We start from the raw sequence: 26943 nt of genomic DNA on the forward strand, positions 1-26943 counted from the left end.
CCTGCCGCTAAGCATCGTTCCTTGTTAACGCATGTTTCCAAGCCCCTGTTTATACCAAAGTGCCCGCCAAGCGTCTTCCTCGCGATTCCAAGCTGGTTTGATTCCTGCCTCGTGTCAACGGGGCGGTACTACGCTATCTCCATTGATACGTATACCACGAAACCATGCCTTCGCTGTAGCGCCTTCGCAAGCATCCTTCTTCTAGCCTTAACAGCCGTCACCTCGAGACCCCCAGCTTCATTGCAGCAGATGTCGCAGTCATCAAACCTGCCGCTAAGCATCGTTCCTTGATCACCCAGGTTTCCAAGCCCCTGCAGATCCCAAAGTGCCTGCCAAGCGTCTTCCTGGTGATTCCAAGCTGGTCTGATTCCTGCCTCGTGTAAACGGGGTGGCACTACGCTATCTTCATTGATACGTATACCACGAAACCGTGCCCTCGCTGTAGCGCCTGTGCAACCATCCTTCTTCTAGCCTTAAAAGCCGTCACCTCGAGACCCCCAGCTTCACTGCAGCAGTGGTTGCTGTCACCGAACCTGCCGCCAAGCATCGTTCTTTGTTCACCCAGGTTTCCAAGCCCCTGCAGATCCCAACGTGCCTGCCAAGCGTCTATCTGGTGATTCCAAGCTGGTGTGATTCCTGCCTCGTGTCGACGAGGCGTTACTACGCTATCTTCATTGATACGTATACCACAGAACCGTGGCTTCGCTGTAGCGCCTGCGCCAAGCATCCTTCTTCAAGCCTTAAAAGCCGTCACCTCGAGACCCCCTGCTTCTCTGCAGCAGTGGTTGCAGTCATCAAACCTGCCGCTAAGCATCGTTCCTTGTTCACCCAGGTTTCCAAGCCCCTGCAGATCCCAAAGTGCCTGCCAAGCGTCTTCTTGGTGATTCCAAGCTGGTCTGATTCCTGCCTCGTGTAAACGGGGTGGCACTACGCTATCTTCATTGGTACGTATACCACGCAACCGTGCCTTCGCTGTAGCGCCTGCGCAAGAATCCTTCTTCTAGCCTTAAAAGCCGTCACCTCGAGACCCCCAGCTTCTCTGCAGCAGTGGTTGCAGTCATCAAACCTGCCGCTAAGCATCGTTCCTTGTTCACCCAGGTTTCCAAGCTCCTGCAGATCCCAAAGTGCCTGCCAAGCGTCTTCCTGGTGATTCCAAGCTGGTCTGAGTTCTGCCTCGTGTCAACGGGGCGGTACTACGCTATCTTCATTGATACGTATACCACGGAACCGTGCCTTCACTGTAGCGCCTGCGCAAGCATCCTTCTTCTAGCCTTAGAAGCTGTCACCTCGAGACCTCCAGCTTCATTGCAGCCGTGGTTGCAGGCATCGAACATACCGCTAAGTATCGTTCCATGTTCACCCGTTTCCAAGCTGCTGCGAATCCAAGAGTGCCTGCCAAGCGTCTGCCTAGTGATTCCAAGCTGGTCTGATTCCTGCCTGGTATCAACGGGGCGGGACTACGCCATCTTCATTGATACGTATACCACAGAACCGTGCCTTCGCTGTAGCGCATGCGCAAGCATCCTTCTTCAAGCCTTAATAGCCGTCACCTCCAGACCGCCAGCTTCATTGCAGCAGTGGTTGCAGTCATCTAACCTGCCGCTAAGCATCGTTCCTTGTTCACCCAGGTTTAGAAGCCCATCCATATCCCAAAGTGCCTGCCAAGCGTCTTTCTGGTGATTCCAAGCTGCTCTTATTCCTGCCTCGTGTGAACGGGGTGGTACTACGCTATCTCCATTGATACGTATACCACGGAACCATGCCTTCGCTGTAGCGCCTTCGCAAGCATCCTGCTTCTAGCCTTAAAAGCCGTCACCTCCAGACCGCCAGCTTCATTGCAGCAGTGGTTGCGGTCACCTAACCTGCGGCTAAGCATCGTTCCTTGTTCATCCATGTTTCCAAGCCCCTGCAGATCCCAAAGTGCCTGCCAAGCGTCTTTCTGGTGATTCCAAGCTGGTCTTATTCCTGCCTCGTGTGAACGGGGCGGTACTACGCTATCTTTATTGATACGTATACCACGGAGCCGTGCCTTTTCTGTAGCGCCTTCGCAAGCATCCTTCTTCTAGCCTTGAAAGCCGTCACCTCGAGACCCCCAGCTTCATTGCAGCAGTGGTTGCAGTCATCGAACCTGCCGCTAAGCATCGTTCCTTGTTCACCCAGGTTTCGAAGCCCCTCCATATCCCAAAATGCCTGCCAAGCGTCTTTCTGGTGATTCCAAGCTTGTCTTATTCCTGCCTCGTGTCCACGGGGCGGTACTACGCTATCTTCATTGATACGTATACCTCGGAACCGTGCCTGCACTGTAGCGCCTGCGCAAGCATCCTTCTTCTAGCCTTAGAAGCTGTCACCTCGAGACCCCCAGCTTCATTGCAGCCGTGGTTGGAGGCATCGAACATACCGCTAAGTATCGTTCCTTGTTCTCCCAAGTTTCCAAGCTGCTGCGAATCCAAGAGTGCCTGCCAAGCGTCTGCCTAGTGATTCCAAGCTGGTCTGATTCCTGCCTGGTGTCAACGGGGCGGTACTACGCCATCTTCATTGATACGTATACCACGGAACCGTGCCTTCGCTGTAGCGCATGCGCAAGCATCCTTCTTCTAGCCTTAAAAGCCGTCACCTCGAGACCCTCAGCTTCATTGCAGCAGTGGTTGCAGTCATCGAACCTGCCGCTAAGCATCGTTCCTTGTTCACCCAGGTTTCGAAGCCCCTCTAGATCCCAAAGTGCCTGCCAAGCGTCTTTCTGGTGATTCCAAGCTGGTCTTATTCCTGCCTCGTGTGAACGGGGTGGTACTACGCTATCTCCATTGATACGTATACCACGGAACCATGCCTTCGCTGTAGCGCCTTCGCAAGCATCCTGCTTCTAGCCTTAAAAGCCGTCACCTCCAGACCCCCAGCTTCATTGCAGCAGTGGTTGCGGTCACCTAACCTGACGCTAAGCATATTTCCTTGTTCATCCATGTTTCCAAGCCCCTGCAGATCCCAAAGTGCCTGCCAAGCGTCTTTCTGGTGATTCCAAGCTGGTCTTATTCCTGCCTCGTGTGAACGGGGCGGCAATACGCTATATTTATTGATACTTATACCACGGAACCTTGCCTTCTCTGTAGCGCCTTCGCAAGCATCCTTCTTCTAGCTTTAAAAGCCGTCTCCTCGAGACTCCCAGCTTCATTGCAGCAGTGTTTGCAGTCGCCAAACCTGCCGCTAACCATCGTTCCTTGTTCTCCCATGTTTCCAAGCCCCTGCAGATCCCAAAGTGCCTGCCAAGCGTCTTTCTGGTGATTCCAAGCTGGTCTGATTCCTGCCTCGTGTCAACGGGGCTGTACTACGCTATCTTCATTGACGTGCATACCACGGAACCGTTCCTTCGCTGTAGCGCCTGCGCAAGCATCCTTCTTCTACCCTTAAAAGCCGTCATCTCGAGACCCCCAGCTTCATTGCAGCAGTTGTTGCAGTCATCGAACCTGCAGCTAAGCATCGTTCCTTGTTCACCAGTTTTCAAGCCCCTGTAGATCCCAAATTGTCTGCCAAGCGTCTTCCTGGTGATTCCAAGCTTGTCTGATTCCTGCCTCGTGTCCACGGGGCGGTACTACGCTATCTTCATTGATACATATACCACGGAACCGTGCCTTCGCTGTTGCGCCTGCGCAAGCATCCTTCTTCTAGCCTTAAAAGCCGTCACCTCGAGACCCCCAGCTTCATTGCAGCAGTGGTTGCAGTCATCAAACCTACCGCTAAGCATCGTTCCTTGTTCACCCATGTTTGCAAGCCCTTGCAGATCCCAAAGTGCCTGCCAAGCGTCTTTCTGGTTATTCCAATCTGGTCTGATTCCTGCCTCGTGTCAACGGGGCGCTACTACGCTATCTTCATTTATAATTATACCACGAAACCGTGCCTTCGCTGTAGCACCTGCGCAAGCATCCTTCTTCTAGCCTTAAAAGCCGTCACCTCGAGACGCCCAGCTTCATTGCAGCAGTGGTTGCGGTCATCTAATCTGCCGCTAAGCATCGTTCCTTGTTCACCCATATTTCCAAGCCCCTGCAGATTCCAAAGTGCCTGCCAAGCGTCTTTCTGGTGATTCCAAGTTGGTATTATTCCTGCCCCGTGTCAACAGGGCAGTACTACGCTATCTTCATTGATACTGATACCTCGGAACCGTGCCTTCGCTCTAGCGCCTGCGCAAGCATCCTTCTTCTAGCCTTAAACGCCGTGATCTCGAGACATCCAGCTTCACTGCAGCAGTGGTTGCAGTCATCGAACCTGCCGCTAAGCATCGTTCCTTGTTCACCCATGTTTCCAAGCCCCTGCAGATCCCAAAGTGCCTGCCAAGCGTCTTTCTAGTGGTTCCAGGCTGGTCTGATTCCTGCCTCGTGTCGACGGGGCTGTACTACGCTATCTCCATTGATACGTGTACCACGGAACCATGCCTTCGCTGTTGCGCCTTCGCAAGCATCCTGCTTCTAGCCTTAAAAGCCGTCATCTCCAGACCGCCAGGTTCATTGCAGCAGTGGTTGCGGTCACCTAACCTGCGGCTAAGCATCGTTCCTTGTTCATCCATGTTTCCAATCCCCTGCAGATCCCAAAGTGCCTGCCAAGCGTCTTTCTGGTGATTCCAAGCTGGTCTTATTCCTGCCTCGTGTGAACGGGGCGGTACTACGCTATCTCCATTGATACGTATACCACGGAACCATGCGTTCGCTGTAGCGCCTTCGCAAGCATCCTGCTTCTAGCCTTAAAAGCCGTCACCTCCAGACCCCCAGCTTCATTGCAGCAGTGGTTGCGGTCACCTAACCTGACGCTAAGCATCTTTCCTTGTTCATCCATGTTTCCAAGCCCCTGCAGATCCCAAAGTGCCTGCCAAGCGTCTTTCTGGTGATTCCAAGCTGGTCTTATTCCTGCCTCGTGTGAAGGGGGCGGCACTACGCTATATTTATTGATACGTATACCACGGAACCGTGCCTTCTCTGTAGCGCCTTCGCAAGCATCCTTCTGCTAGCTTTAAAAGCCGTCACCTCGATACTCCCAGCTTCATTGCAGCAGTGTTTGCAGTCGCCGAACCTGCCGCTAACCATCGTTCCTTGTTCTCCCATGTTTCCAAGCCCCTGCAGATCCCAAAGCGCCTGCCAAGCGTCTTTCTGGTGATTCCAAGCTGGTCTGATTCCTGCCTCGTGTCAACGGGGCTGTACTACGCTATCTTCATTGACGTGCATACCACGGAACCGTTCCTTCGCTGTAGCGGCTGCGCAAGCATCCTTCTTCTACCCTTAAAAGCCGTCATCTCGAGACCCACAGCTTCATTGCAGCAGTTGTTGCAGTCATCGAACCTGCCGCCAAGCATCGTTCCTTGTTCACCAGTTTTCAAGCCCCTGCAGATCCCAAATTGTCTGCCAAGCGTCTGCCTGGTAATTCCAAGCTTGTCTTATTCCTGCCTCATGTCCACGGGGCGGTACTACGCTATCTTCATTGATACGTATACCAGGGAACCGTGCCTTCACTGTAGCGCCTGCGCAAGCATCCTTCTTCTAGCCTTAGAAGCTGTCACCTCGAGACCCCCAGCTTCATTGCAGCCGTGGTTGCAGGCATCGAACATACCGCTAAGTATCGTTCCTTGTTCTCCCAAATTTCCAAGCTGCTGCGAATCCAAGAGTGCCTGCCAAGCGTCTGCCTAGTGATTCCAAGCTGGTCTGATTCCTGCCTGGTGTCAACGGGGCGGTACTACGCCATCTTCATTGATACGTATACCACGGAACCGTGCCTTCGCTGTAGCGCCTGCGCAAGCATCCTTCTTCTAGCCTTAAAAGCCGTCACCTCGAGACCCCCAGCTTCATTGCAGCAGTGGTTGCAGTCATCGAACCTGCCGCTAAGCATCGTTCCTTGTTAACGCATGTTTCCAAGCCCCTGTTTATACCAAAGTGCCCGCCAAGCGTCTTCCTCGCGATTCCAAGCTGGTTTGATTCCTGCCTCGTGTCAACGGGGCGGTACTACGCTATCTCCATTGATACGTATACCACGAAACCATGCCTTCGCTGTAGCGCCTTCGCAAGCATCCTTCTTCTAGCCTTAACAGCCGTCACCTCGAGACCCCCAGCTTCATTGCAGCAGATGTCGCAGTCATCAAACCTGCCGCTAAGCATCGTTCCTTGATCACCCAGGTTTCCAAGCCCCTGCAGATCCCAAAGTGCCTGCCAAGCGTCTTCCTGGTGATTCCAAGCTGGTCTGATTCCTGCCTCGTGTAAACGGGGTGGCACTACGCTATCTTCATTGATACGTATACCACGAAACCGTGCCCTCGCTGTAGCGCCTGTGCAACCATCCTTCTTCTAGCCTTAAAAGCCGTCACCTCGAGACCCCCAGCTTCACTGCAGCAGTGGTTGCTGTCACCGAACCTGCCGCCAAGCATCGTTCTTTGTTCACCCAGGTTTCCAAGCCCCTGCAGATCCCAACGTGCCTGCCAAGCGTCTATCTGGTGATTCCAAGCTGGTGTGATTCCTGCCTCGTGTCGACGAGGCGTTACTACGCTATCTTCATTGATACGTATACCACAGAACCGTGGCTTCGCTGTAGCGCCTGCGCCAAGCATCCTTCTTCAAGCCTTAAAAGCCGTCACCTCGAGACCCCCTGCTTCTCTGCAGCAGTGGTTGCAGTCATCAAACCTGCCGCTAAGCATCGTTCCTTGTTCACCCAGGTTTCCAAGCCCCTGCAGATCCCAAAGTGCCTGCCAAGCGTCTTCTTGGTGATTCCAAGCTGGTCTGATTCCTGCCTCGTGTAAACGGGGTGGCACTACGCTATCTTCATTGGTACGTATACCACGCAACCGTGCCTTCGCTGTAGCGCCTGCGCAAGAATCCTTCTTCTAGCCTTAAAAGCCGTCACCTCGAGACCCCCAGCTTCTCTGCAGCAGTGGTTGCAGTCATCAAACCTGCCGCTAAGCATCGTTCCTTGTTCACCCAGGTTTCCAAGCTCCTGCAGATCCCAAAGTGCCTGCCAAGCGTCTTCCTGGTGATTCCAAGCTGGTCTGATTTCTGCCTCGTGTCAACGGGGCGGTACTACGCTATCTTCATTGATACGTATACCACGGAACCGTGCCTTCACTGTAGCGCCTGCGCAAGCATCCTTCTTCTAGCCTTAGAAGCTGTCACCTCGAGACCTCCAGCTTCATTGCAGCCGTGGTTGCAGGCATCGAACATACCGCTAAGTATCGTTCCATGTTCACCCGTTTCCAAGCTGCTGCGAATCCAAGAGTGCCTGCCAAGCGTCTGCCTAGTGATTCCAAGCTGGTCTGATTCCTGCCTGGTATCAACGGGGCGGGACTACGCCATCTTCATTGATACGTATACCACAGAACCGTGCCTTCGCTGTAGCGCATGCGCAAGCATCCTTCTTCAAGCCTTAATAGCCGTCACCTCCAGACCGCCAGCTTCATTGCAGCAGTGGTTGCAGTCATCTAACCTGCCGCTAAGCATCGTTCCTTGTTCACCCAGGTTTAGAAGCCCCTCCATATCCCAAAGTGCCTGCCAAGCGTCTTTCTGGTGATTCCAAGCTGCTCTTATTCCTGCCTCGTGTGAACGGGGTGGTACTACGCTATCTCCATTGATACGTATACCACGGAACCATGCCTTCGCTGTAGCGCCTTCGCAAGCATCCTGCTTCTAGCCTTAAAAGCCGTCACCTCCAGACCGCCAGCTTCATTGCAGCAGTGGTTGCGGTCACCTAACCTGCGGCTAAGCATCGTTCCTTGTTCATCCATGTTTCCAAGCCCCTGCAGATCCCAAAGTGCCTGCCAAGCGTCTTTCTGGTGATTCCAAGCTGGTCTTATTCCTGCCTCGTGTGAACGGGGCGGTACTACGCTATCTTTATTGATACGTATACCACGGAGCCGTGCCTTTTCTGTAGCGCCTTCGCAAGCATCCTTCTTCTAGCCTTGAAAGCCGTCACCTCGAGACCCCCAGCTTCATTGCAGCAGTGGTTGCAGTCATCGAACCTGCCGCTAAGCATCGTTCCTTGTTCACCCAGGTTTCGAAGCCCCTCCATATCCCAAAATGCCTGCCAAGCGTCTTTCTGGTGATTCCAAGCTTGTCTTATTCCTGCCTCGTGTCCACGGGGCGGTACTACGCTATCTTCATTGATACGTATACCTCGGAACCGTGCCTGCACTGTAGCGCCTGCGCAAGCATCCTTCTTCTAGCCTTAGAAGCTGTCACCTCGAGACCCCCAGCTTCATTGCAGCCGTGGTTGGAGGCATCGAACATACCGCTAAGTATCGTTCCTTGTTCTCCCAAGTTTCCAAGCTGCTGCGAATCCAAGAGTGCCTGCCAAGCGTCTGCCTAGTGATTCCAAGCTGGTCTGATTCCTGCCTGGTGTCAACGGGGCGGTACTACGCCATCTTCATTGATACGTATACCACGGAACCGTGCCTTCGCTGTAGCGCATGCGCAAGCATCCTTCTTCTAGCCTTAAAAGCCGTCACCTCGAGACCCTCAGCTTCATTGCAGCAGTGGTTGCAGTCATCGAACCTGCCGCTAAGCATCGTTCCTTGTTCACCCAGGTTTCGAAGCCCCTCTAGATCCCAAAGTGCCTGCCAAGCGTCTTTCTGGTGATTCCAAGCTGGTCTTATTCCTGCCTCGTGTGAACGGGGCGGTACTACGCTATCTCCATTGATACGTATACCACGGAACCATGCCTTCGCTGTAGCGCCTTCGCAAGCATCCTGCTTCTAGCCTTAAAAGCCGTCACCTCCAGACCCCCAGCTTCATTGCAGCAGTGGTTGCGGTCACCTAACCTGACGCTAAGCATATTTCCTTGTTCATCCATGTTTCCAAGCCCCTGCAGATCCCAAAGTGCCTGCCAAGCGTCTTTCTGGTGATTCCAAGCTGGTCTTATTCCTGCCTCGTGTGAACGGGGCGGCAATACGCTATATTTATTGATACTTATACCACGGAACCTTGCCTTCTCTGTAGCGCCTTCGCAAGCATCCTTCTTCTAGCTTTAAAAGCCGTCTCCTCGAGACTCCCAGCTTCATTGCAGCAGTGTTTGCAGTCGCCAAACCTGCCGCTAACCATCGTTCCTTGTTCTCCCATGTTTCCAAGCCCCTGCAGATCCCAAAGTGCCTGCCAAGCGTCTTTCTGGTGATTCCAAGCTGGTCTGATTCCTGCCTCGTGTCAACGGGGCTGTACTACGCTATCTTCATTGACGTGCATACCACGGAACCGTTCCTTCGCTGTAGCGCCTGCGCAAGCATCCTTCTTCTACCCTTAAAAGCCGTCATCTCGAGACCCCCAGCTTCATTGCAGCAGTTGTTGCAGTCATCGAACCTGCAGCTAAGCATCGTTCCTTGTTCACCAGTTTTCAAGCCCCTGTAGATCCCAAATTGTCTGCCAAGCGTCTTCCTGGTGATTCCAAGCTTGTCTGATTCCTGCCTCGTGTCCACGGGGCGGTACTACGCTATCTTCATTGATACATATACCACGGAACCGTGCCTTCGCTGTTGCGCCTGCGCAAGCATCCTTCTTCTAGCCTTAAAAGCCGTCACCTCGAGACCCCCAGCTTCATTGCAGCAGTGGTTGCAGTCATCAAACCTACCGCTAAGCATCGTTCCTTGTTCACCAGTTTTCAAGCCCCTGCAGATCCCAAAGTGCCTGCCAAGCGTCTTTCTGGTTATTCCAATCTGGTCTGATTCCTGCCTCGTGTCAACGGGGCGCTACTACGCTATCTTCATTTATAATTATACCACGAAACCGTGCCTTCGCTGTAGCACCTGCGCAAGCATCCTTCTTCTAGCCTTAAAAGCCGTCACCTCGAGACGCCCAGCTTCATTGCAGCAGTGGTTGCGGTCATCTAATCTGCCGCTAAGCATCGTTCCTTGTTCACCCATATTTCCAAGCCCCTGCAGATTCCAAAGTGCCTGCCAAGCGTCTTTCTGGTGATTCCAAGTTGGTATTATTCCTGCCCCGTGTCAACAGGGCAGTACTACGCTATCTTCATTGATACTGATACCTCGGAACCGTGCCTTCGCTCTAGCGCCTGCGCAAGCATCCTTCTTCTAGCCTTAAACGCCGTGATCTCGAGACATCCAGCTTCACTGCAGCAGTGGTTGCAGTCATCGAACCTGCCGCTAAGCATCGTTCCTTGTTCACCCATGTTTCCAAGCCCCTGCAGATCCCAAAGTGCCTGCCAAGCGTCTTTCTAGTGGTTCCAGGCTGGTCTGATTCCTGCCTCGTGTCGACGGGGCTGTACTACGCTATCTTTAGAGATACGTATTCCAATGAACCGTGCTTTCGCTGTAGCGCCTGCGCAAGCATCCTTCTTCTTGCCTTAAATCCGTCACCTCGAGAAACCCAGCTTCACTGCAGCAGTGCTTGCAGTCAGCGAACCTGCCGCTAAGCATTGTTCCTTGTTCACCCATGTTTCCAAGCCCCAGCAGATCCCAAAGTGCCCGCCAAGCGTCTTCATGGTGATTCCAAGCTGGTCTGATTCTTGTCTCGTGTCAACGGGGCAGTACTACGCTATCTTCATTGATACGTATACCACGGAACCGTGCCTTCGCTGTAGCGCCTGCGCAAACAACCTTCTTCTAGCCTTAAAAGCCGTCACCTCGAGACCCCCAGCTTCATTGCAGCAGTGGTTGCAGTCATCGAACCTGCCGCTAAGCATTGTTCCTTGTTCACCCATGTTTCCAAGCCCCTGCTTATACCAAAGTGCCCGCCAAGCATATTCCTCGTGATTCCAAGATGGTCTGATTCCTACCTCGTGTAAACGGGGTGGTACTACGTTATCTTCATTGGTACGTATACCACGGAACCGTGCCTTCGCTGTAGCGCCTGCGCAAGAATCCTTCTTCTAGCCTTAAAAGCCGTAACCTCGAGACCCCCAGCTTCATTGCAGCAGTGGTTGCGGTCATATAACCGCGTGCTCTTCTCCGCCCGAAGCAAGCTATCAAAAGTTTGCCCAATGATAATTAGTAAGAAAAGGCCGATTTTCACTATAAACCACCAACTTGTTTTCACCCGTTGCACTACTAAGGTAGGGTACAGCATTCCGCTCACTTGCAATAGAGTGTACATTGGTCAAACGGGACGCTGTTTTAATGAGAGAGCTAGGGAGCATTATAATCTGGTAAAAGAAGGGAAAAGTGGCCATCTTGCTATCAACTGCCGGGATTGTAAGTGTAAACCCATATTTCGGAAAGCTAAAATTCTTGGGCGTGGAAGAGACCGGATGGAAAGAGATTATTGAAGCATATCACATCAGAAAAGCGGGTGGTCAGTGTGTTAGCACCGCTCCCTTGTCTCTTCTTGATAACGAAATGGCGTTTTTGAATCATTGCTGTTGATTGCCACGAGGCGATAGTAGTGCTGTACTTAAGCTTGGTATTCTCAATAAAAATCAATTGGAAGTGCAGCATTCGTCCTGTCGTATGTGTGTCTTTTTCGTCCCCGTTTTTTCGTGCTGCTTCGTTTTCTCAAGATGGATGATTACCAACTGGCCCAAACTTCGCTGCTTTCGCTAAGCATCGTTCCTTGTTCACCCATGTTTCCAATCCCCTGCAGATCATAAAGTGCCTGCCAAGCGTCTTTCTGGTGATTCCAATCTGGTCTGATTGCTGCTGCCTCGTGTCAACGTGGCGGTACTACGCTATCTTCATTGATACGTATACCACGAAACCGTGCCCTCGCTGTAGCGCCTGCGCAACCATCCTTCTTTCTGCCATAAAAGCCGTCACCTCGAAACCCCCAGCTTCTATGCAGCAGTGGTTGCAGTCATCAAACCTGCCGCTAAGCATCGTTCCTTGTTCACCCAGGTTTCCAAGCCCCTGCAGATCCCAAAGTGCCTGCAAAGCGTCTTCTTGGTGATTCCAAGCTGGTCTGATTCCTGCCTCGTGTAAACGGGGCGGCACTACGCTATCTTCATTGATACGTATACCACGGATCCGTGCCTTCGCTGTAGCGCCTGCGCAAGTATCCTTCTTCCAGCTTTAAACGCCGTCACCTCGAGACTCCCAGCTTCATTGCAGAAGTGTTTGCAGTCGCCGAACCTGCCGCTAAGCATCGTTCCTTGTTCACCCATGTTTCCAAGCCGCTGCAGATCCCAAAGTGCCTGCCAAGCTTCTTTCTGGTGATTCCAAGCTTGTATGATTCCTGCCTTGTGTCAACGGGGCTGTACTACGCTATCCTCATTGATGTGTATACCACGGAACCGTTCCTTCGCTGTAGCGCCTGCGCAAGCATCCTTCTTCTACCCTTAAAAGCCGTCATCTCGAGACCCCCAGCTTTATTGCCGCAGTTGTTGCAGTCATCGAACCTGCCGCTAAGCATCGTTCCTTGTTCACCAGTTTTCAAGCCCCTGCAGATCCCAAATTGTCTGCCAAGCGTCTTCCTGGTGATTCCAAGCTTGTCTGATTCCTGCCTCGTGACCACGGGGCGGTACTACGCTATCTTCGTTGATACGTATACCAATGAACCGTGCCTTCGCTGTTGGGCCTGCGCAAGCATCCTTCTTCTAGCCTTAAAAGCCGTCACCTCGAGATCCCCAGCTTCATTGCAGCAGTGGTTGCAGTCATCGAACCTACCGCTAAGCATCGTTCCTTGTTCACCCATGTTTGCAAGCCCTTGCAGATCCCAAAGTGCCTGCCAAGCGTCTTTTTGGTTATTCCAATCTGGTCTGATTCCTGCCTCGTGTCAACGGGGCGCTACTACGCTATCTTCATTTATAATTATACCACGGAACCGTGCCTTCGCTGTAGCACCTGCGCAAGCATCCTTCTTCTAGCCTTAAAAGCCGCCATCTCGAGACGCCCAGCTTCATTGCAGCAGTGGTTGTGGTCATCTCATCTGCCGCTAAGCATCGTTCCTTGTTCACCCATGTTTCCAAGCCCATGCAGATCCCAAAGTGCCTGCCAAGCGTCTTTCTGGTGATTCCAAGCTGGTCTGATTCCTACCTCGTGTAAACGGGGCTGTACTGCGCTATCTTTATTGATGCGTAACTGCGGAACCGTGCCTTCTCTGTAGCGCCTTCGCAAGCATCCTTCTTCTAGCCTTAAAAGCCGTCTCCTCGAGACCCCCAGCTTCATTGCAGCAGTGGTTGCAGGCATCGAACATACCGCTAAGTATCGTTCCTTGTTCACCCGTTTCCAAGCTGCTGCGAATCCCAAAGTGCCTGCCAAGCGTCTTTCTAGTGGATCCAAGCTGGTATGATTCTTGCCTCGTGTCAACGGGGCAGTACTACGCTATCTTCATTGGTACGTATACCACGCAACCGTGCCTTCGCTGTAGCGCCTGCGCAAGAATCCTTCTTCTAGCCTTAAAAGCCGTCACCTCGAGACCCCCAGCTTCTCTGCAGCAGTGGTTGCAGCCATCAAACCTGCCGCTAAGCATCGTTCCTTGTTCACCCAGGTTTCCAAGCTCCTGCACATCCCGAAGTGCGTGCCAAGCGTCTTCTTGGTGATTCCAAGCTGGTCTGATTCCTGCCTCGAGTTAACGGGGTGGCACTACGCTATCTTCATTGATACGTATACCACGGTACCGGGCCTTCGCTGTAGCGCCTGCGCAAGAATCCTTCTTCTAGCCTTAAAAGCCGTCACCTCGAGACCCCCAGCTTCATTGCAGCAGTGGTTGCAGTCATCGAACCTGCCGCTAAGCATCGTTCCTTGTTAACTCATGTTTCCAAGCCTCTGCTTATACCAAAGTGCCCGCCAAGCGTCTTCCTGGTGATTCCAAGCTGGTCTGATTTCTGCCTCGTGTCAACGGGGCGGTACTACGCTATCTTCATTGATACGTATACCACGGAACCGTGCCTTCACTGTAGCGCCTGCGCAAGAATCCTTCTTCTAGCCTTAGAAGCTGTCACCTCGAGACCCCCAGCTTCATTGCAGCCGTGGTTGCAGGCATCGAACATACCGCTAAGTATCGTTCCTTGTTCACCCGTTTCCAAGCTGCTGCGAATCCAAGAGTGCCTGCCAAGCGTCTGCCTAGTGATTCCAAGCTGGTCTGATTCCTGCCTGGTATCAACGGGGCGGGACTACTGCCATCTTCATTGATACGTATACCACGGAACCGTGCCTTCGCTGTAGCGCATGCGCAAGCATCCTTCTTCTAGACTTAATAGCCGTCACCTCCAGACCGCCAGCTTCATTGCAGCAGTGGTTGCAGTCATCGAACCTGCCGCTAAGCATTGTTCCTTGTTCACCCAGGTTTCGAAGCCCCTCCAGATCCCAAAGTGCCTGCCAAGAGTCTTTCTGGTGATTCCAAGCTGGTCTTATTCCTGCCTCGTGTGAGCGGGGTGGTACTACGCTATCTCCATTGATACGTGTACCACGGAACCATGCCTTCGCTGTAGCGCCTTCGCAAGCATCCTGCTTCTAGCCTTAAAAGCCGTCATCTCCAGACCGCCAGCTTCATTGCAGCAGTGGTTGCGGTCACCTAACCTGCGGCTAAGCATCGTTCCTTGTTCATCCATGTTTCCAATCCCCTGCAGATTCCAAAGTGCCTGCCAAGCGTCTTCCTGGTGATTCCAAGCTGGTCTGATTTCTGCCTCGTGTCAACGGGGCGGTACTACGCTATCTTCATTGATACGTATACCACGGAACCGTGCCTTCACTGTAGCGCCTGCGCAAGAATCCTTCTTCTAGCCTTAGAAGCTGTCACCTCGAGACCCCCAGCTTCATTGCAGCCGTGGTTGCAGGCATCGAACATACCGCTAAGTATCGTTCCTTGTTCACCCGTTTCCAAGCTGCTGCGAATCCAAGAGTGCCTGCCAAGCGTCTGCCTAGTGATACCAAGCTGGTCTGATTCCTGCCTGGTATCAACGGGGCGGGACTACGCCATCTTCATTGATACGTATACCACGGAACCGTGCCTTCGCTGTAGCGCATGCGCAAGCATCCTTCTTCTAGACTTAATAGCCGTCACCTCCAGACCGCCAGCTTAATTGCAGAAGTGGTTGCAGTCATCGAACCTGCCGCTAAGCATTGTTCCTTGTTCACCCAGGTTTCGAAGCCCCTCCAGATCCCAAAGTGCCTGCCAAGCGTCTTTCTGGTGATTCCAAGCTGGTCTTATTCCTGCCTCGTGTGAGCGGGGTGGTACTACGCTATCTCCATTGATACGTGTACCACGGAACCATGCCTTCGCTGTAGCGCCTTCGCAAGCATCCTGCTTCTAGCCTTAAAAGCCGTCATCTCCAGACCGCCAGCTTCATTGCAGCAGTGGTTGCGGTCACCTAACCTGCGGCTAAGCATCGTTCCTTGTTCATCCATGTTTCCAATCCCCTGCAGATCCCAAAGTGCCTGCCAAGCGTCTTTCTGGTGATTCCAAGCTGGTCTTATTCCTGCCTCGTGTGAACGGGGCGGTACTACGCTATCTTTATTGATACGTATACCATGGAGCCGTGCCTTCTCTGTAGCGCCTTCGCAAGCATCCTTCTTCTAGCCTTAAACGCCGTCACCTCGAGACCCCCAGCTTCATTGCAGCAGTGGTTGCAGTCATCGAACCTGCCGGTAAGCATCGTGCTTTGTTCACACAGGTTTCCAAGCCCCTGCAGATCCCAAAGTGCTTCCAAGCATATTCCTGGTGATTCCAAGCTGGTCTGATTCTTGCCTCGTGTCAACGGGGCAGTACTGCGCTATCTTCATTGATACGTATGCCACGGAACCGTGCCTTCGCTGTAGCGCCTGCGCAAACATCCTTCTTCTAGCCTTAAAAGCCGTCACCTCGAGACCCCCAGCTTCATTGCAGCAGTGGTTGCAGTCATCGAACCTGCCGCTAAGCATCATTCCTTGTTAACTCATGTTTCCAAGCCCCTGCTTATACCAAAGTGCCCGCCAAGCGTCTTCCTCGCGATTCCAAGCTGGTTTGATTCCTGCCTCGTGTCAACGGGGCGGTACTACGCTATCTTCATTGATACGTATACCACGAAACCGTGCATTCGCTGTATCGCCAGCGCAAGCATCCTTCTTCTAGCCTTAAAAGCAGTCACCTCGAGACCCTCAGCTTCATTGCAGCAGTGGTTGCAGTCATCGAGCCTGCCGCTAAGCATCATTCCTTGTTCACCCATATTTCCAAGCCCCTGCAGATCCCAAAGTGCCTGCCAAGCGTCTTCCTGGTGATTCCAAGCTTGTCTGATTCCTGCCTCGTGTAAACGGGGCGGTACTACGCTATCTTCATTGATACGTATACCTCGGAACCGTGCATTCGATGTATCGCATGCGCAAGCATCCTTCTTCTAGACTTAATAGCCGTCACCTCCAGACCGCCAGCTTAATTGCAGCAGTGGTTGCAGTCATCGAACCTGCCGCTAAGCATTGTTCCTTGTTCACCCAGGTTTCGAAGCCCCTCCAGATCCCAAAGTGCCTGCCAAGCGTCTTTCTGGTGATTCCAAGCTGGTCTTATTCCTGCCTCGTGTGAGCGGGGTGGTACTACGCTATCTCCATTGATACGTATACCACGGAACCGTGCCTTCATTGTAGCGTCTGCGCAAGCATCCTTCTTCTAGCCTTAGAAGCTGTTACCTCGAGACCCCCAGCTTCATTGCAGCCGTGGTTGCAGGCATCGAACATACCGCTAAGTATCGTTCCTTGTTCACCGATGTTTCCAAGCCCCTGCTTATACCAAAGTGCCCGCCAAGCGTCTTTCTCGCGATTCCAAGCTGGTCTGATTCCTGCCTCGTGTCAACGGGGCGGTACTACGCTATCGTCATTGATACGTATAGCACGGAACCGTGCATTCGCTGTATCGCCCCCGCAAGCATCCTTCTTCTAGCCTTAAAAGCCGTCACCTCGAGACCCTCAGCTTCATTGCAGCAGTGGTTGCAGTCATCGAACCTGCCGCTAAGCATCGCTCCTTGTTCACCCAGGTTTCGAAGCCCCTCTAGATCCCAAAGTGCCTGCCAAGCGTCTTTCTGGTGATTCCAAGCTGGTCTTATTCCTGCCTCGTGTGAACGGGGCGGTACTACGCTATCTCCATTGATACGTATACCACGGAACCATGCGTTCGCTGTAGCGCCTTCGCAAGCATCCTGCTTCTAGCCTTAAAAGCCGTCACCTCCAGACCCCCAGCTTCATTGCAGCAGTGGTTGCGGTCACCTAACCTGACGCTAAGCATCTTTCCTTGTTCATCCATGTTTCCAAGCCCCTGCAGATCCCAAAGTGCCTGCCAAGCGTCTTTCTGGTGATTCCAAGCTGGTCTTATTCCTGCCTCGTGTGAAGGGGGCGGCACTACGCTATATTTATTGATACGTATACCACGGAACCGTGCCTTCTCTGTAGCGCCTTCGCAAGCATCCTTCTGCTAGCTTTAAAAGCCGTCACCTCGATACTCCCAGCTTCATTGCAGCAGTGTTTGCAGTCGCCGAACCTGCCGCTAACCATCGTTCCTTGTTCTCCCATGTTTCCAAGCCCCTGCAGATCCCAAAGTGCCTGCCAAGCGTCTTTCTGGTGATTCCAAGCTGGTCTGATTCCTGCCTCGTGTCAACGGGGCTGTACTACGCTATCTTCATTGACGTGCATACCACGGAACCGTTCCTTCGCTGTAGCGGCTGCGCAAGCATCCTTCTTCTACCCTTAAAAGCCGTCATCTCGAGACCCACAGCTTCATTGCAGCAGTTGTTGCAGTCATCGAACCTGCCGCCAAGCATCGTTCCTTGTTCACCAGTTTTCAAGCCCCTGCAGATCCCAAATTGTCTGCCAAGCGTCTGCCTGGTAATTCCAAGCTTGTCTTATTCCTGCCTCATGTCCACGGGGCGGTACTACGCTATCTTCATTGATACGTATACCAGGGAACCGTGCCTTCAATGTAGCGCCTGCGCAAGCATCCTTCTTCTAGCCATAGAAGCTGTCACCTCGAGACCCCCAGCTTCATTGCAGCCGTGGTTGCAGGCATCGAACATACCGCTAAGTATCGTTCCTTGTTCTCCCAAATTTCCAAGCTGCTGCGAATCCAAGAGTGCCTGCCAAGCGTCTGCCTAGTGATTCCAAGCTGGTCTGATTCCTGCCTGGTGTCAACGGGGCGGTACTACGCCATCTTCATTGATACGTATACCACGGAACCGTGCCTTCGCTGTAGCGCCTGCGCAAGCATCCTTCTTCTAGCCTTAAAAGCCGTCACCTCGAGACCCCCAGCTTCATTGCAGCAGTGGTTGCAGTCATCGAACCTGCCGCTAAGCATCGTTCCTTGTTAACGCATGTTTCCAAGCCCCTGTTTATACCAAAGTGCCCGCCAAGCGTCTTCCTCGCGATTCCAAGCTGGTTTGATTCCTGCCTCGTGTCAACGGGGCGGTACTACGCTATCTCCATTGATACGTATACCACGAAACCATGCCTTCGCTGTAGCGCCTTCGCAAGCATCCTTCTTCTAGCCTTAACAGCCGTCACCTCGAGACCCCCAGCTTCATTGCAGCAGATGTCGCAGTCATCAAACCTGCCGCTAAGCATCGTTCCTTGATCACCCAGGTTTCCAAGCCCCTGCAGATCCCAAAGTGCCTGCCAAGCGTCTTCCTGGTGATTCCAAGCTGGTCTGATTCCTGCCTCGTGTAAACGGGGTGGCACTACGCTATCTTCATTGATACGTATACCACGAAACCGTGCCCTCGCTGTAGCGCCTGTGCAACCATCCTTCTTCTAGCCTTAAAAGCCGTCACCTCGAGACCCCCAGCTTCACTGCAGCAGTGGTTGCTGTCACCGAACCTGCCGCCAAGCATCGTTCTTTGTTCACCCAGGTTTCCAAGCCCCTGCAGATCCCAACGTGCCTGCCAAGCGTCTATCTGGTGATTCCAAGCTGGTGGGATTCCTGCCTCGTGTCGACGAGGCGTTACTACGCTATCTTCATTGATACGTATACCACAGAACCGTGGCTTCGCTGTAGCGCCTGCGCCAAGCATCCTTCTTCAAGCCTTAAAAGCCGTCACCTCGAGACCCCCTGCTTCTCTGCAGCAGTGGTTGCAGTCATCAAACCTGCCGCTAAGCATCGTTCCTTGTTCACCCAGGTTTCCAAGCCCCTGCAGATCCCAAAGTGCCTGCCAAGCGTCTTCTTGGTGATTCCAAGCTGGTCTGATTCCTGCCTCGTGTAAACGGGGTGGCACTACGCTATCTTCATTGGTACGTATACCACGCAACCGTGCCTTCGCTGTAGCGCCTGCGCAAGAATCCTTCTTCTAGCCTTAAAAGCCGTCACCTCGAGACCCCCAGCTTCTCTGCAGCAGTGGTTGCAGTCATCAAACCTGCCGCTAAGCATCGTTCCTTGTTTACCCAGGTTTCCAGGCTCCTGCAGATCCCAAAGTGCCTGCCAAGCGTCTTCCTGGTGATTCCAAGCTGGTCTGATTTCTGCCTCGTGTCAACGGGGCGGTACTACGCTATCTTCATTGATACGTATACCACGGAACCGTGCCTTCACTGTAGCGCCTGCGCAAGCATCCTTCTTCTAGCCTTAGAAGCTGTCACCTCGAGACCTCCAGCTTCATTGCAGCCGTGGTTGCAGGCATCGAACATACCGCTAAGTATCGTTCCATGTTCACCCGTTTCCAAGCTGCTGCGAATCCAAGAGTGCCTGCCAAGCGTCTGCCTAGTGATTCCAAGCTGGTCTGATTCCTGCCTGGTATCAACGGGGCGGGACTACGCCATCTTCATTGATACGTATACCACAGAACCGTGCCTTCGCTGTAGCGCATGCGCAAGCATCCTTCTTCAAGCCTTAATAGCCGTCACCTCCAGACCGCCAGCTTCATTGCAGCAGTGGTTGCAGTCATCTAACCTGCCGCTAAGCATCGTTCCTTGTTCACCCAGGTTTCGAAGCCCCTCCAGATCCCAAAGTGCCTGCCAAGCGTCTTTCTGGTGATTCCAAGCTGCTCTTATTCCTGCCTCGTGTGAACGGGGCGGTACTACGCTATCTCCATTGATACGTATACCACGGAACCATGCCTTCGCTGTAGCGCCTTCGCAAGCATCCTGCTTCTAGCCTTAAAAGCCGTCACCTCCAGACCCCCAGCTTCATTGCAGCAGTGGTTGCGGTCACCTAACCTGACGCTAAGCATATTTCCTTGTTCATCCATGTTTCCAAGCCCCTGCAGATCCCAAAGTGCCTGCCAAGCGTCTTTCTGGTGATTCCAAGCTGGTCTTATTCCTGCCTCGTGTGAACGGGGCGGCAATACGCTATATTTATTGATACGTATACCACGGAACCTTGCCTTCTCTGTAGCGCCTTCGCAAGCATCCTTCTTCTAGCTTTAAAAGCCGTCTCCTCGAGACTCCCAGCTTCACTGCAGCAGTGTTTGCAGTCGCCAAACCTGCCGCTAACCATCGTTCCTTGTTCTCCCAAGTTTCCAAGCCCCTGCAGATCCCAAATTGTCTGCCAAGCGTCTGCCTGGTAATTCCAAGCTTGTCTTATTCCTGCCTCGTGTCCACGGGGCGGTACTACGCTATCTTCATTGATACGTATACCTCGGAACCGTGCCTTCACTGTAGCGCCTGCGCAAGCATCCTTCTTCTAGCCTTAGAAGCTGTCACCTCGAGACCCCCAGCTTCATTGCAGCCGTGGTTGCAGGCATCGAACATACCGCTAAGTATCGTTCCTTGTTCTCCCAAATTTTCAAGCTGCTGCGAATCCAAGAGTGCCTGCCAAGCGTCTGCCTAGTGATTCCAAGCTGGTCTGATTCCTGCCTGGTGTCAACGGGGCGGTACTATGCCATCTTCATTGATACGTATACCACGGAACCGTGCCTTCGCTGTAGCGCATGCGCAAGCATCCTTCTTCTAGCCTTAAAAGCCGTCACCTCGAGACCCCCAGCTTCATTGCAGCAGTGGTTGCAGTCATCGAACCTGCCGCTAAGCATCGTTCCTTGTTCACCCAGATTTCGAAGCCCCTCCATATCCCAAAATGCCTGCCAAGCGTCTTTCTGGTGATTCCAAGCTTGTCTTATTCCTGCCTCGTGCGAACGGGGCGGTACTACGCTATCTCCATTGATACGTATACCACGAAACCATGCCTTCGCTGTAGCGCCTTCGCAAGCATCCTTCTTCTAGCCTTAACAACCGTCACCTCGAGACCCTCAGCTTCATTGCAGCAGTGGTTGCTGTCACCGAACCTGCCGCCAAGCATCGTCCTTGGTTCACCCAGGTTTCCAAGCCCCTGCAGATCCCAACGTGCCTGCCAAGCGTCTATCTGGTGATTCCAAGATGGTGTGATTCCTGCCTCGTGTCGACGAGGCGTTACTACGCTATCTTCATTGATACGTATACCACAGAACCGTGGCTTCGCTGTAGCGCCTGCGCCAAGCATCCTTCTTCAAGCCTTAAAAGCCGTCACCTCAAGACCCCCTGCTTCTCTGCAGCAGTGGTTGCAGTCATCAAACCTGCCGCTAAGCATCGTTCCTTGTTCACCCAGGTTTCCAAGCCCCTGCACATCCCAAAGTGCCTGCCAAGCGTCTTCTTGGTGATTCCAAGCTGGTCTGATTCCTGCCTCGTGTGAACGGGGTGGCACTCCGCTATCTTAATTGGTACGTATACCACGCAACCGTGCCTTCGCTGTAGCGCCTGCGCAAGAATCCTTCTTCTAGCCTTAAAAGCCGTCACCTCGAGACCCCCAGCTTCATTGCAGCAGTGGTTGCAGTCATCGAACCTGCCGCTAAGCATCGTTCCTTGTTAACTCATGTTTCCAAGCCCCTGCTTATACCAAAGTGCCCGCCCAGCGTCTTCCTGGTGATTCCAAGCTGGTCTGATTTCTGCCTCGTGTCAACGGGGCGGTACTACGCTATCTTCATTGATACGTATACCACGGAACCGTGCCTTCACTGTAGCGCCTGCGCAAGCATCCTTCTTCTAGCCTTAGAAGCTGTCACCTCGAGACCCCCAGCTTCATTGCAGCCGTGGTTGCAGGCATCGAACATACCGCTAAGTATCGTTCCTTGTTCACCCGTTTCCAAGCTGCTGCGAATCCAAGAGTGCCTGCCAAGCGTCTGCCTAGTGATTCCAAGCTGGTCTGATTCCTGCCTGGTATCAACGGGGCGGGACTACGCCATCTTCATTGATACGTATACCACAGAACCGTGCCTTCGCTGTAGCGCATGCGCAAGCATCCTTCTTCTAGGCTTAATAGCCGTCACCTCTAGACCGCCAGCTTCATTGCAGCAGTGGTTGCAGTCATCGATCCTGCCGCTAAGCATCGTTCCTTGTTCACCCAGGTTTCGAAGCCCCTCCAGATCCCAAGGTGCCTGCCAAGCGTCTTTCTGGTGATTCCAAGCTGCTCTTATTCCTGCCTCATGTGAACGGGGTGGTACTACGCTATCTCCATTGATACGTATACCACGGAACCATGCCTTCGCTGTAGCGCCTTCGCAAGCATCCTGCTTCTAGCCTTAAAAGCCGTCACCTCCAGACCGCCAGCTTCATTGCAGCAGTGGTTGCGGTCACCTAACCTGCGGCTAAGCATCGTTCCTTGTTCATCCATGTTTCCAAGCCCCTGCAGATCCCAAAGTGCCTGCCAAGCCTCTTTCTGGTGATTCCAAGCTGGTCTTATTCCTGCCTCGTGTGAACGGGGCGGTACTACGCTATCTTTATTGATACGTATACCACGGAGCCGTGCCTTCTCTGTAGCGCCTTCGCAAGCATCCTTCTTTAAGCCTTGAAAGCCGTCACCTCGAGACCCCCAGCTTCATTGCAGCAGTGGTTGCAGTCATCGAACCTGCCGCTAAGCATCGTTCCTTGTTCACCCAGGTTTCGAAGCCCCTCCATATCCCAAAATGCCTGCCAAGCGTCTTTCTGGTGATTCCAAGCTTGTCTTATTCCTGCCTCGTGTCCACGGGGCGGTACTACGCTATCTTCATTGATACGTATACCTCGGAACCGTGCCTGCACTGTAGCGCCTGCGCAAGCATCCTTCTTCTAGCCTTAGAAGCTGTCACCTCGAGACCCCCAGCTTCATTGCAGCCGTGGTTGGAGGCATCGAACATACCGCTAAGTATCGTTCCTTGTTCTCCCAAGTTTCCAAGCTGCTGCGAATCCAAGAGTGCCTGCCAAGCGTCTGCCTAGTGATTCCAAGCTGGTCTGATTCCTGCCTGGTGTCAACGGGGCGGCACTACGCCATCTTCATTGATACGTATACCACGGAACCGTGCCTTCGCTGTAGCGCATGCGCAAGCATCCTTTTCTAGCCTTAAAAGCCGTCACCTCGAGACCCCCAGCTTCATTGCAGCAGTGGTTGCAGTCATCGAACCTGCCGCTAAGCATCGTTCCTTGTTCACCCAGGTTTCGAAGCCCCTCCATATCCCAAAATGCCTGCCAAGCGTCTTTCTGGTGATTCCAGGCTGGTCTGATTCCTGCCTCGTGTCAACGGGGCGGTACTACGCTATCGTCATTGATACGTATAGCACGGAACCGTGCATTCGCTGTATCGCCCCCGCAAGCATCCTTCTTCTAGCCTTAAAAGCCGTCACCTCGAGACCCTCAGCTTCATTGCAGCAGTGGTTGCAGTCATCGAACCTGCCGCTAAGCATCGTTCCTTGTTCACCCAGGTTTCGAAGCCCCTCTAGATCCCAAAGTGCCTGCCAAGCGTCTTTCTGGTGATTCCAAGCTGGTCTTATTTCTGCCTCGTGTGAACGGGGCGGTACTACGCTATCTCCATTGATACGTATACCACGGAACCATGCCTTCGCTGTAGCGCCTTCGCAAGCATCCTGCTTCTAGCCTTAAAAGCCGTCACCTCCAGACCCCCAGCTTCATTGCAGCAGTGGTTGCGGTCACCTAACCTGACGCTAAGCATCTTTCCTTGTTCATCCATGTTTCCAAGCCCCTGCAGATCCCAAAGTGCCTGCCAAGCGTCTTTCTGGTGATTCCAAGCTGGTCTTATTCCTGCCTCGTGTGAACGGGGCGGCAATACGCTATATTTATTGATACGTATACCACGGAACCGTGCCTTCTCTGTAGCGCCTTCGCAAGCATCCTTCTTCTAGCTTTAAAAGCCGTCACCTCGAGACTCCCAGCTTCATTGCAGCAGTGTTTGCAGTCGCCGAACCTGCCGCTAACCATCGTTCCTTGTTCTCCCATGTTTCCAAGCCCCTGCACATCCCAAAGTGCCTGCCAAGCGTCTTTCTGGTGATTCCAAGCTGGTCTGATTCCTGCCTCGTGTAAACGGGGTGGCACTACGCTATCTTCATTGATACGTATACCTCGGAACCGTGCCTTCACTGTAGCGCCTGCGCAAGCATCCTTCTTCTAGCCTTAGAAGCTGTCACCTCGAGACCCCCAGCTTCATTGCAGCCGTGGTTGCAGGCATCGAACATACCGCTAAGTATCGTTCCTTGTTCTCCCAAATTTCCAAGCTGCTGCGAATCCCAAAGTGCCTGCCAAGCATCTGCCTAGTGATTCCAAGCTGGTCTGATTCTTGCCTCGTGTCAACGGGGCAGTACTACGCTATCTTCATTGGTACGTATACCACGCAACCGTGCCTTCGCTGTAGCGCCTGCGCAAGAATCCTTCTTCTAGCCTTAAAAGCCGTCACCTCGAGACCCCCAGCTTCTCTGCAGCAGTGGTTGCAGCCATCAAACCTGCCGCTAAGCATCGTTCCTTGTTCACCCAGGTTTCCAAGCTCCTGCAGATCCCGAAGTGCGTGCCAAGCGTCTTCTTGGTGATTCCAAGCTGGTCTGATTCCTGCCTAGTTAACGGGGTGGCACTACGCAATCTTCATTGATACGTATACCACGGTACCGGGCCTTCGCTGTAGCGCCTGCGCAAGAATCCTTCTTCTAGCCTTAAAAGCCGTCACCTCGAGACCCCCAGCTTCATTGCAGCAGTGGTTGCAGTCATCGAACCTGCCGCTAAGCATCGTTCCTTGTTAACTCATGTTTCCAAGCCTCTGCTTATACCAAAGTGCCCGCCAAGCGTCTTCCTGGTGATTCCAAGCTGGTCTGATTTCTGCCTCGTGTCAACGGGGCGGTACTACGCTATCTTCATTGATACGTATACCAGGGAACCGTGCCTTCACTGTAGCGCCTGCGCAAGATTCCTTCTTCTAGCCTTAGAAGCTGTCACCTCGAGACCCCCAGCTTCATTGCAGCCGTGGTTGCAGGCATCGAACATACCGCTAAGTATCGTTCCTTGTTCACCCGTTTCCAAGCTGCTGCGAATCCAAGAGTGCCTGCCAAGCGTCTGCCTAGTGATTCCAAGCTGGTCTGATTCCTGCCTGGTATCAACGGGGCGGGACTACTGCCATCTTCATTGATACGTATACCACGGAACCGTGCCTTCGCTGTAGCGCATGCGCAAACAACCTTCTTCTAGCCTTAAAAGCCGTCACCTCGAGACCCCCAGCTTCATTGCAGCAGTGGTTGCAGTCATCGAACCTGCCGCTAAGCATTGTTCCTTGTTCACCCATGTTTCCAAGCCCCTGCTTATACCAAAGTGCCCGCCAAGCATATTCCTCGTGATTCCAAGATGGTCTGATTCCTACCTCGTGTAAACGGGGTGGTACTACGTTATCTTCATTGGTACGTATACCACGGAACCGTGCCTTCGCTGTAGCGCCTGCGCAAGAATCCTTCTTCTAGCCTTAAAAGCCGTAACCTCGAGACCCCCAGCTTCATTGCAGCAGTGGTTGCGGTCATATAACCGCGTGCTCTTCTCCGCCCGAAGCAAGCTATCAAAAGTTTGCCCAATGATAATTAGTAAGAAAAGGCCGATTTTCACTATAAACCACCAACTTGTTTTCACCCGTTGCACTACTAAGGTAGGGTACAGCATTCCGCTCACTTGCAATAGAGTGTACATTGGTCAAACGGGACGCTGTTTTAATGAGAGAGCTAGGGAGCATTATAATCTGGTAAAAGAAGGGAAAAGTGGCCATCTTGCTATCCACTGCCGGGATTGTAAGTGTAAACCCATATTTCGGAAAGCTAAAATTCTTGGGCGTGGAAGAGACCGGATGGAAAGAGATTATTGAAGCATATCACATCAGAAAAGCGGGTGGTCAGTGTGTTAGCACCGCTCCCTTGTCTCTTCTTGATAACGAAATGGCGTTTTTGAATCATTGCTGTTGATTGCCACGAGGCGATAGTAGTGCTGTACTTAAGCTTGGTATTCTCAATAAAAATCAATTGGAAGTGCAGCATTCGTCCTGTCGTATGTGTGTCTTTTTCGTCCCCGTTTTTTCGTGCTGCTTCGTTTTCTCAAGATGGATGATTACCAACTGGCCCAAACTTCGCTGCTTTCGCTAAGCATCGTTCCTTGTTCACCCATGTTTCCAATCCCCTGCAGATCATAAAGTGCCTGCCAAGCGTCTTTCTGGTGATTCCAATCTGGTCTGATTGCTGCCTCGTGTCAACGTGGCGGTACTACGCTATCTTCATTGATACGTATACCACGAAACCGTGCCCTCGCTGTAGCGCCTGCGCAACCATCCTTCTTCAAGCCATAAAAGCCGTCACCTCGAAACCCCCAGCTTCTATGCAGCAGTGGTTGCAGTCATCAAACCTGCCGCTAAGCATCGTTCCTTGTTCACCCAGGTTTCCAAGCCCCTGCAGATCCCAAAGTGCCTGCAAAGCGTCTTCTTGGTGATTCCAAGCTGGTCTGATTCCTGCCTCGTGTAAACGGGGCGGCACTACGCTATCTTCATTGATACGTATACCACGGATCCGTGCCTTCGCTGTAGCGCCTGCGCAAGTATCCTTCTTCCAGCTTTAAACGCCGTCACCTCAAGACTCCCAGCTTCATTGCAGAAGTGTTTGCAGTCGCCGAACCTGCCGCTAAGCATCGTTCCTTGTTCACCCATGTTTCCAAGCCGCTGCAGATCCCAAAGTGCCTGCCAAGCTTCTTTCTGGTGATTCCAAGCTTGTATGATTCCTGCCTTGTGTCAACGGGGCTGTACTACGCTATCCTCATTGATGTGTATACCACGGAACCGTTCCTTCGCTGTAGCGCCTGCGCAAGCATCCTTCTTCTACCCTTAAAAGCCGTCATCTCGAGACCCCCAGCTTTATTGC

This window comes from Amblyomma americanum, chromosome 3 (assembly GCF_052857255.1).
Source record: "Amblyomma americanum isolate KBUSLIRL-KWMA chromosome 3, ASM5285725v1, whole genome shotgun sequence".
Lineage (NCBI taxonomy): Eukaryota > Metazoa > Arthropoda > Arachnida > Ixodida > Ixodidae > Amblyomma > Amblyomma americanum.